This window comes from Bubalus kerabau, chromosome 15, assembly GCF_029407905.1.
Source record: "Bubalus kerabau isolate K-KA32 ecotype Philippines breed swamp buffalo chromosome 15, PCC_UOA_SB_1v2, whole genome shotgun sequence".
Taxonomy (NCBI): domain Eukaryota; kingdom Metazoa; phylum Chordata; class Mammalia; order Artiodactyla; family Bovidae; genus Bubalus; species Bubalus kerabau.
Genome location: NC_073638.1, coordinates 46,904,780 through 46,916,028, shown reverse-complemented (window position 1 = coordinate 46,916,028; position 11,249 = coordinate 46,904,780).

Sequence of the window (11,249 nt, the reverse complement as noted above, 5' to 3'; positions counted from 1 at the left end):
TAGAGAATTTGGACTGTTAGTCATTTTTGTTTGCCTATTTTGAGCCCAACTCTATTGAGCCCTTTGCCCTTTGAGAAGGAGAACGACTCCTTCATACCAGGATTGGTGAGATTTTACTCATGACCTGTGACTGAAATTTTAGAAAGCAAGCTGTAAGCCCTCTTTATCTGTGTGTCTGTAGTTTAGAAAAACCTTTATCCCTCATTCTGAAAGTGTAATATTTTCACACTTGCTGAGGGTATTAATAAATTTGATTATAAAGTCTCATGTTAATTGAGTTCTTTTCGGATTGGCTGATAGAGATAAGTGAAAGTAAAAGTCACTCAATCGTGTCCAACCTCGTTGCAACCCCATGGACTATACAGTCCAAGAATTCTCCAGGCCAGAATACTGAAGTGGGTTGCTTTTCCCTTCTCCAGGGGATCTTTCCAACCCAGGGATTGAACCCAGGTCTCCCACATTGCAGGCAGATTCTTTACCAGATGAGCCATCAGGGAAGACGGATAGAGATAAATAAGAGCTTAAATTAGGCAAATATTCCTTTAATTTTCAGAAAGTGGTGAAAATGAACTCTAAATATTTAAATGTGTTGCACTAACAAAACCCACTCAATAATATCTTTAAAATTCCAGTTTATGAATATAAGGAAATCTTTGGAAAATCAGTAGTTTAGCATTTGGGGTTTAAGAAAAACAGCTATATTTTCTCTAATTCATTGATGTTAAGTATAATTCCTAACAGTATTCTACTTGGATATGTTTTTTCTAAACTTATACAAGTTTATTAAGTCAGATTAGTTAGCATAACTCACAATGTTTAAGATTATGAAAAATGAAAAGTTGTGCTTCACTAATCAAATCATTATTCTGAAAATCTTTTATTTCACAGTAATAATTCTGAAAATAAATTTTATTTCAACAGTAATTCTGTTTTGCGGTATGTCAGCTTGAAGATAATTTCCAAGAGTTTTAGGTAGCTTAAAACCTTGGACTGATACTAAAATTAAGTTAAGTAATGGGTAGTTACTGCATACCAAGGTCATTCTTAAGTATGATAGAATACTGGACATTGATTACTAAGCATAATTTTAAGTTTAAATACTTTTGTGTCTTATATTTATATGCTGTGGACAGGCTGTATCTTTGAGTCTGTTAATGCAGCCTCTGGGATCTAATGCCTGATTATCTGAGGTGGACCTGATATAATAATAATAGAAATAAAGTGCACAATCAGTGGAATGTGCTTGAATCATTCCAAAGCCATCCCCCACCCCCCATCCATGGAAACATTTGTCTTCTGTGAAACTGGCCCCTGGTGCCAAGAAGGTTGGGGACCACTGTAAATTAGTATATTCATTTTTGCCACTTTGATAAGTTGTACTGTAAGGGATATATGTGGCTATGGAAAGTTGTATTATGTGTATCCATGAACCCTGCTGCTCTATTTAAAGGCTAAAATGTTGGTATGTGGGACTTTCCTGGTGGTCCAGTGGTTAAGACTCCATGCTTACACTGGAGGGGGCACAGGTTCAATTCCTGGTTGAAGACCTAAGATATCACATGTGATATAGTCAAAAAATAAAATAAAAAGCTGGTGTTTGACATAGTTCACAATTACCCACCTCATCCCTCCCCCTCAACCTCAGTTTTCTTTGAAATGGAAGTTTACTCTGATTAAAACTTAAAATTTATGTTAGTGGTTGATACTATATTGAGAAGTAATAGAAATACAACTCTGTATGTGCTCCTGTTTATCAAGAAAAAAAAAAAAAGAGAAGTGTTATCCTAAAACAATGGGTCTTAAGGGTTTATATGTATGATTTGTTTTGTCTCCAAAACCCCTTGGCACTGTTGAAACGTACTGAGGATGCTGGGGGGCTGTGGGGGTGGTGGTTAGGGGTTGTGTAATTGTTTACCATATTGGAAACTGAACTAGAAATGTTTATAATCTTTATTTATTGAGTCATTTGAAAATAGCAGCAATGACTTGTTTACATATTAATAACATCTTCATACTTTGAAATTCATTCTCACATTATAGATGCCCTGAGATATGGGTCCTAATGTAAAGTGTCAGTTTGTTCCAAAATATAAAAGAACACAATAAAAGGCAAAGCTTGTAATACTCTACCATTTTAACCGCTTTTAAGTGTAAGGTGTATTCACATTGCCAACTGTCACCACCATCCATCTCCAGAAAGTTTCAAATTCCAGCCGAAACTTCATACCTGTTAAATAATTAACTCCCCGTCCTCACCGTCTCCCAACCCTTGGCAATCACTAAATTTCATTTGCCTTGGTTTATAATACCTGAGTCTGAAAAGTTATGAAATGTGTTAAAATTTCACCAAAGTTTGCTCATTTTTGATGGTCTTGTTTCCATGTTACTTCTCATTGCCTTCACCTCCAATATGGAAAGTTCTTTTTATCTATATACTTTGCCTAGATAGCAAAAGATTCTGTCTTACAATACATTAATTGTATTATGTTCCTGACTATTTTTAAAAAGCAAAATTTCCTTACTTAGAAAAAAACTAAGATTCTTTACAATTGTGTTACATTTGTGCTTATCTTTAGATGTTTTATCGTCACCTTCAAATCATAGTATTTGAAGAAAAACAACAGTAATTTCTGAGGCACCCATAATCCTATCTTAAGAGTTTAAATCTCCTGACAACTTTTGATTTTTGCCTCCCTAAACCTATCTTTGATATTTCTAAGTGGGTCTCTCGAACTCCAAAAGATTTTTTCCTTAACTTATGAAAGAGGGATGTTGTTTCTAAATAATTAGGTTTTATTTATGTTGCTATTTATGAGTTTCATGGAAAGATTTGTCAAATCAGAAAAAATGCTTAGCCTTCCCCAGGTTAAATTTGTATAAGTAAAATTTTATTGCTGTAACTATCTTGGGACTTGAATGATGTTGAGACTTGTTGATGTTTGTTTATCTTCATCCCAAGGATGCTTTGCTTGATGTTAGGCAACAGCAAAATAGTGTTACTAATCATAATTTTAGTTATTTAAAATGTTTACTTGGTTTAAATCTTTCTCCTTTAATGCAAAACCTGAGTCTTCTAAGCCAGTGGTTTTCATTTGGGGATAAATATCAGATTTATCTATGTTGCTGTTTGTTTAGTCGCTAAGTTGTGTCTGACTCTTTGCGACCCGTGGATTGTAGCCCTCCAGGTTCTTCTGTCCATGGAATTTCCCAGGCAAGAATACTGGAGTGGATTTCCATTTCCTTCTCCAGGCAATGGAGACTTATCTGTAGAGTTTTCTTAAACATATAAATGTTTAGAACCTACTCTGAATCTCTTAACTCGATATTCTTGATATATTATTGGTATATTTTAGTGCATTATGTATATAATGAGTAGGGAATTTTGCACATCTCAAGAATTTTTCCTCTGTAACAAGTATGTTCATTCATTTTTATAAATTGGTTGTAAAGTTCAATATCTTCTTTGAAAATAGCCTTAATCATTATGTATGTAGACATTTTGTCATAGCTTTATGTGTTTGTTTATTTGGATTAGCATTGTTTTGCATGACACAGAAACAACCAAATTTCCTTGTCAGTTACATCTTGCTTGATATGAACTCTCTCCATCAATTACCACAGTCATTTTAAGTCTGACATCTACAGATAGTTTTTGTATTACTTGTAAGCTCCCCTGAAGCCTCTGAAATCAGCTGCAGGGGCCAGATCACGTCTTTGACAAAGATGCATGGTCCCCAGAGTCCAAGGAAAAGGACTATGCCAGTTACTTCAAACTACTGACACTTCAATGAATAATAGATCTTGGGTACAGGCTGCTGATGTCATCATTTAAACAACTTTAAGACTGTCCTGAAAAGGAAAGACCATGCTAATGGTCTAAATTAGGATCTACAGAACTCTTTTTAGTAAGAAGAAGATGGGTTCATGATACTGCTAACCCAAGACCCAGCAGGACAAGAAATGATTACATAGAATGGATGGACTAATGAGAGATGATCGTAGCTATTTGTTTGGAATATTGTTGATATTGTTTTAATGTTCTAATTTTCTGGATACATAAGATACATTTCTTATTAACTTATTTATAATCCATAACAATTTAGTAAAATTTGATTTTGTAAACTGAATGAAACATCTTTAGATGATGTTTTATTCTCCCTACTTGACTCCCCTTCCAAATTCAGAAACTTTTATTAAATATTCTTACTTTTAAATGATAACATAGTTATTTGCAAACGTTCAGTAAGAATCTACCCTCCTTTTTACTAAATATAATTGGAAAAATGGTTATGTAACAGAGGCTTTGTCTGGAATGTTATATTTGAAAATGATGCTTATTTAGTTGGGTATGACAAGCCACTGTCTTTTTTCCCCAAAATTATTTTAAAATGTTATTGCATTCAAATGTTACCCCAAATTATGGAATATGAACTAACCATTTACACTTTCTCTTTTGTAAAATGGCTCTCCCTACAAAATAACTTTTTAAAATAATATTGTCAATAGGTTTTCATTTCTGTTGCTTCAGACACAAAATTCAAAATCAGCAGTTTTCCATCTCTCGCTTCTTTTGAACTGCTCCAACTTTCTCCATGCTGCTTACATGGGAAACAAAATACTGTTATAAAAAATGCTTCTTTATGTTTCAGTTGGTCTGTTAATTGTGAAGATTAGCTGTTCAAAGCAGTACTGTTATTTTGTCTCCTTCTTCAATATCCTTCATCATTGACCCAAAGACCTAAGTCCATTAGTTGGTGCTTTTCTACATCTGAGTGGCTGCAATACAGCAGCCACTGTGTGAGATTTCCAGTGTGAGATTCTCTGCCAGTTTATTTAGAAACGGTGTTATGTGAATAAAGTCTATCTGAAGGAAAATGTCTTCATATTACTGGAGGATTCTTATCCCACTTCTAAATAAATATTCCTCCCCATCTCTGCAAAATACATCCTGGACTGGACTGGCCAGATCAAGCAGAAGAGTGATTTGTGATACTGTGTGAAGATCTAATCTGTCAAGTATATGTCTAGAGTGAGACCATAAGACTACTTAATATGAAGAAAAAGAGTAAAGAGACTGCCCTCAAAGAATACTTCAAATGTTCCAAAATATATCAACATCTGGCGGCAATCCACACAGAAAAAGGCCAACTGGAATGACTTATGCATGAGATTTCCAATGAAAGCATCTACTGCTTCCAAACTGAGAATGAACACTACCACAATGAAGGACATCCCTTGGACATAACCGACATCAGGTCTGCAGTATGAATATCCTCCTAAGATACTATATAAAACATCGTGATATGGACCATCCACCTGAAAGATGTAGAAAGATGGAAAGGCAAACAATGCTGATGCTAAGTCGCTTCAGTCGTGTCCGACTCTGTGCGACCCCATAGACGGCAACCCACCAGGCTCCCCCATCCCTAGGATTCTCCAGGCAAGAACACTGGAGAAGGCATACAATAATTGAGCTTAATTCCAGACCAGCAACTGGACCATCAACAGATACACATTCTCTATCCTAGAAAAATATATATTTAGATAGAACTTGTTTCGCTGAAGCTTTCCCACCATCTCTTTCCTCTAGGGAGGAATATTGCATAAATTCAGGAGTGATATTCAGTTCACTTAATACAAGGAGACTCCAAGCTTTACCATGAACACTAGGGGGCAATCCCTGCACCTTAATTCTCCAACCTTTCTCTTAACTACAAATTACTTCCCAGCCTGGCAGTATTTCACTGGTCCAAATTACCATTGCATTTGAAATACTTTTTCTTAAATCTTTTTTCTTAACAAGCTGCTTTACTTTCTCAATTTAAGGCTCAGCACAGAGGTCCCATGTTCATTTCACTGAGGTTAAAGTTTCTTCCACAGATCTGGCTAGAAGGTTTTCTTGTAGTAGCCAAAATTTCAATGGGACACAAAAGCAGTATCAGTCATATGATGGCCCATACTCGAGAATCAGGATGGAGGTAGGAGGTGACTCGAATTCAGGTTTCTTAGTCTTAAAAATTGAACCAGTGATTTACAGGTCCTCCCTGTTCATTCGTGCTTTGTCCCTGCTGAATGGCTTTTGGATTTTCTGAAGATTCTCTCTGGGAGGGACTTTATCGAATGATTTCCAACCAGGAGCATCATGGACAGCCGATCTGAGCGCCTGTTAATCCTATTTGGAAAAGGTTTCAGAGAATCAGGGGCAGATAGAGGGACTGTTTGGAAGAGTAAGAGAATCACACCCTCTAACTCCCAGCTGCTTCAGGTCCTTGGTTTTTGACGTCTGCAGCCACCAAGCAGCTCCTTTGCAGAAGACTGGCTGCTCATGCTAGCAGTGACCTTGTCACCAGGCCACTCCAAGTGGGCACAACCCCAGGGACAAAGCAAGAAGATCTCAGGGAACTAAGGTTGACTTCATGGGTGACTTTATTGCCAACAATGCTTTCCTGGTACCTCGCTTACAGGGTCTGGCTGGTAAGGAAGGTCACTTCCATGACAGGAGCCTAGAGATGTTTTGAAGACTTTGAGAGAAGTCACCACAATGTATCATAAGTCCTGCAGATGAAACCTGGTGGATAGTTTCTTGGGCAATGGCTTCTTAGCCTCAGGACAGCAAGTAATAGAGGCTTTTAGAATTCCAACCTGAGATTCTTTATGGAAACCTCCAGCAGAGTAAACTTAAAAGAAGGCCTCTGTGGTAACATTCTTGCTCTACCTATGCAAATAATCAGGCCATATCTAATAAGGCCACATTCATTTTGTGATCAGGATTCTTTGAGATTCTTTTTGATCAAAAGTGGGGAGACTGTAGGGAAAAAATATACATAAATGGAAAAATAAGTGCTTATTCTAAAGCACACCTGAGTTGTCTGATTCTGATTCTGTAAACTGTAGATAACTGATAGCAATGCCAGATAATTCTTGTCTATTGACATGCAAACAAATTCTGTTTCTAGAGAGAAACAGTCAAAAAATCAGTTTTGGCTCTATTTGTACATTTCCATATTCCTGACTTTTAACTGTGTCTGTTCTTGGTAATCTCCTTTGACCTGGTTGTATCACTTTTATTTTCTATGAATGAGTTAAATAAAATCTTCAACTCATTTTTATTCTTATATCTGTATGAGAGCCATGATTTTACCTGCATTTAAAAGTGATCTTTTAATGCCTACTTGGAATTAAACCACCCTTTAATGGTTGACCATGTGTGCCCTGAGCTTTTGCTTCAGCCCCAGAAGGCCTTAGAGAGCAACTTTTCTGAATTTCCATTTTTGTGTATGTGTTTCGCATAGTAGTAGTGCACGCATGCTCAGTCATTTCAGGCATGTCCGACTTTTTGTGATCCCATGGACTGTAGCCCACCAGCCTCCGCTGTCCATGGACTTCTTCAGTCAAGAATACTGGAGTGGGCTGTCATGCCCCTCCTCCAGGGGATCTTCCCAACTCAGGGATCAAGTCCACGTCTCTTACATCTCCTACAGTGGCAGGCGGGTTCTTTACCACTAGCACCACCTGGGAGGTACATGCATATAATTTGCAAATATATACTGAGGTTGAATGTCCAACTTTTTCCTCCCAGGATGTGCAGTCAAGATTAGAGAATAGTAGGATACATCATGAAAACATCTTGCTACATCATGTCCTCACCAATTTGGTTTTGGGAAGGTTTGACCATTGTGCTCCTTTATTCCACAGTTCAGAAGAAGCACGCCAACTTTCCTGATTATATTCCTGAGAATTTGTCCTCTGAAATTAAGGCCTTTATTTTGCTCAATTCTCAATTTCTGATACCTAGAAATGTGCTTGGAACATAGTAAACACTAAATATTTAATGAATTTTACAGTGGTTTTATTCAATATCCTATGTTTAACAATCATTCCTCCTCTGTATTGGCCTTTCTGGCTTCAATATTGGAAACCTTATAACACCGATGTAGATGAACATATTCACTTAAGAGCTGTATGGAACTTTCCTTAAAACACGGGACCTCATAAATCTCATCAGCCCTTTGATCAGAGCCATATTCAGTTCTCCTTAGGGTGACCAACTGTGCCAACTTACCTGAAACTGAAGGGTTTCCTGAGACGGGAGACTAGGTATTAAAACAGAGACAGTCCTGAGAAGATAAGGATGGGTTGGTCACCCCAGTTCCAGTGGGTACCTGCTAAAGACTGTTACTTTTTCTCTACAATAAGCTATAAGTGAGCAGTAGCACATGAACATCAGCTTTCTATGGATTCTAGAAAATAGATTTGTTGATCAATTTTCGGTACTCTACACAGTAGTGCTTGGTCTTGTTCACAAGAGGACGTGAAGTGAAAGTCACCCACTTGAAAAAGTCGTGTCCGACTCTTTGCGACCCCATGGACTATACAGTCCATGGAATTCTCCAGGCCAGGATACTGGAAATGGGTAGGGTAGCCTTTCCCTTCTCCAGGGCATCTTCCCAATCCAGGGATCAAACCCAGGTCTCCAACATTACAGGCAGATTCTTTACCAGCTGAGCCACAGGGGAAGCCCTCACAAAATGATACTGACTCGTGAAGACATGATGGTAACGTACCCTCTCCCCAGACCATGAAATTAAGTGTGGGTTAGCTGCATATTTATAACTACCCTCCAACACAATAGCAACCCAAGCCTCCAGAGGCAATGGATAAATGATGTACCCAAAAAATACCCAAAGCAGGAGATATTCCTTCTTGGCAATTTTTGTTCTTCTTTTTCGTAACTGGGCTACCCAAATGAGCCACATACAGGAAATCAGAGGCTGTCCACATGGTGAGATCTGACCGAAGCTCCACCGTGATGTTTCGCAAGGGTGACGTTTCACAGGGTTGTGGCCTCCTACAGCCATAGCAGGGTGGGAAAGAACAACCACTGAACTCAGAGACCACTCTAGTTTTTTTAATCATGGCAAAACCATCCAGGAAGTGCCTGACAAGACCCTTGCCCTCCAGGCAGGCATGGCTTGTTAGATAACCCCTCAGTTGTGAGCTAAATAGCACAATCTTTGTATAAAGAGCAGCAGCAATGAAGCGGGTGATAGAAGCAGCTCTTTTTCTGGTGAAAAGTAAAGCTTATACAGAGCCATAAGGATGGACAGCAGAAAAACCACTGAAAGGAGTGTCTTATTTTATTCTCATCTGCTCAGGTCTGTCTGGAGAGCTGGCCAAGGACCCACATATGCTGACTCAGAGCCACGTTAAAAAATATGAGCAGTATCCCATTATTCACTAGAAAGGCATTGGCTTCTGGCAGCTTCTAAGAAGGTTAAAGAATCCAGAAAGTGGCTGATGAAGGTTTTGCCCTGTATGCTTAACAGCTTCCCACGCTAGGTCAAATGTTAGCCATCCCCCAACCCCTGCCCTGGACAACTGAAGTCCACAGGATATGTTTGGGTTCGTTACCCGACCGGAAAAACATTTTATTTATCCTCCATTCACCACCATTCTTTCTAACAGACCCTATAACGTTGACAACACATCTGCAACAAGCTTTGAATGACTTTCACATTTTGATGTGCTGGGTAAGTTCACGTGCTGTCTCCCCACCATGAGAACAATTATTTGTTTGACCCTTCTCCAACCCACCAGAGCCAAATGTACTTCAAGTTTTATTTTAGAGTTTCTGGGTACCCTTCTGATCATTTTGGGGAATGTTAAAAACAAAATTCAAGGAAATATTCAGTAGCCCCAATATGATCCATAAGATTTTTCCAGCACATATTGCTTTCCAGAAATTGATCTACCTCCAGACAACCTTCACTGGGGTCCCAGATGCATTTCCCTATTTTCCTTTCTCAGAAGCTCTCTATGTTCCCTCCACTGGGTCCTGACTGAGCTGGACAATCCAGCACAATGGACAGTGACTTGGCTGCCTTGACAGGCTGTGCAGGAAGCCTTGACACAGTGACTACGGTTGTAGGAAGCATAACTCTCAAGTGGGAATGCAGCTCTGTCTTAAAATTCTGCTTGTTATTTTAAGGCAAACTGCTGACAAGCCTGGTCAGCATCCATTGACCTGAATACCCTTTTCTACATCATTAAGTCCCGTTTTAGCTTCCTGCTGTGATGATGACATGTAGCTTCACTAGAGTCAGTTTCTCTTTCCACTTTCTGTATCAACACACCTAAAGCACAATCAGAAAATAGTATCTAAAAATAATTGTTAAATGCCTATGAAAAATACTCATACATAAACATACTCTTGTCCTTTTCTTTCTTGAACTAAATATCACATCTGACAAATCTTAAGTAGTTTTGCTCACTTTTATTTCACTCTGCTGGTGGCTCTGATATTGTTTGATCTCGGTGCCTTTATGTTAACACATCCAAGAAGACATTATAACAAAGGCACAAATAGATGTCCTGATAATGGGTGCTAGTATTTCTGTAAAAGAACAAAATTTCCCCCAAGTCCCTATGAAAATGCTTCCACACACACCTGTGTTGTTCCTCTGTTTTTTGTTGTTGTTTTTTTTATTTTAATGTAATGTCTTTGGTTGGGGAAAAGGGGTTACCCTAAATTTACTTTGCAACTTTTTCCATCATGCACCATAGGCACAGACATATAGATTATAGAGTCTTCATCACTGCCAGAGCTGGTTCTGTATTACTGGATGTCAGGTTGAATAACAGGTTCATTTTGACATGATAGTAAAAACTGTTCAATTAATGCTTCAACACAGTCTCATATTGAGTGCTATGGAGAAAGGGCCATAAGGCAAGTTAATTACTAGCTAAGGAAAAAAGTCTTCCTCTACCAAACAATTTATCTGAATTAAAATTTATCTCATTATAGTGTTTTTATGAATTCTAGGCAATGCCTTGTCTCTGAGTCAGTAATAAACTTAAAGCTCCACCACTACGTACTTCATCATGTTCCAGGAGAATATTTTTCATCCACTTCTTCATTGTAGCTAACTGAGTAAAGAACAGCCTACGTAAGATTAACAGTAGGGATCAATCAACTGTGAGGTTTAGCAACCTCAGCACTATTGACATTTTGAACAAGTTATTAATAATTCTTTGGTTGGGGAAGCTGTCCTGTGCTTTGTTAGATATTTGGCAGCATCACTGAGCTCTGTGTACTAGATGCCAGTCGCGATACTTAAAGATGTCTCCAGCCATTGCCAAATGTCCCCTGGGGGCAAAATCACCTCCAGTTGAGAACCACTGGTCTAGAGAAAAGACTGTGTTTTACCTAATTTGGATAGAATGCTTTGGCCTGACCAGGGGCCAGGGAT